The sequence below is a fragment of the Buceros rhinoceros genome, unplaced genomic scaffold, assembly GCF_000710305.1.
Source record: "Buceros rhinoceros silvestris isolate BGI_N320 unplaced genomic scaffold, ASM71030v1 scaffold32927, whole genome shotgun sequence".
NCBI classification, from domain to species: domain Eukaryota; kingdom Metazoa; phylum Chordata; class Aves; order Bucerotiformes; family Bucerotidae; genus Buceros; species Buceros rhinoceros.
The window spans coordinates 35,768-36,291 of record NW_010423545.1 but is presented as its reverse complement, the minus strand read 5'-3'; positions in this window follow the sequence as shown (position 1 = coordinate 36,291).

The following is a 524-nucleotide window of genomic DNA, read 5'->3' as shown; positions in this document are numbered from 1 at the left end:
GTGTATTCGAGGGTGTTGAAGAGAGCAACCGCAGCGGCGGCCGGGAGGAGGCCCCTGACAGATGCAGTGTATGCATGCAGCAACCGGCAGTATCGGCCGGACCCGCGCGCGGGGGTTCACAGGAACCCTGGGGGGTACGGAGTAGTTGTGTTGTGCTTTCACTAATGGACAAGACTTGCCTATGCATCCTTTGTTTGGTTCGTCCTGGGCTCTCGGCGGAGCACGGCCGCGGGGTCGCGCTGCGCTTGTGGAACGGGGGGTAATGGCACCGGTGAGGAAAGGACCTGCTGCCACCACGGGGGCGGGAGCAGCTTTCAGCAGCCCCCCGCCATTCGCTGGAGAAACACTAAGCAGGCACCAGTTCGCTCCTCCTGAGCTGTGCTGTCACGCTGCCCTGGGGCTGCGCTGCGGCACCCCTGGCCCGGCCCTGCCGTTCACACCGGCTCTGTGCTCTCCCCGGAGGTCGGGGATTTCCTTCTCACCAAGCCACAGCGCGGCAGTTCCTCCGCTCACTCCCAGTCCCC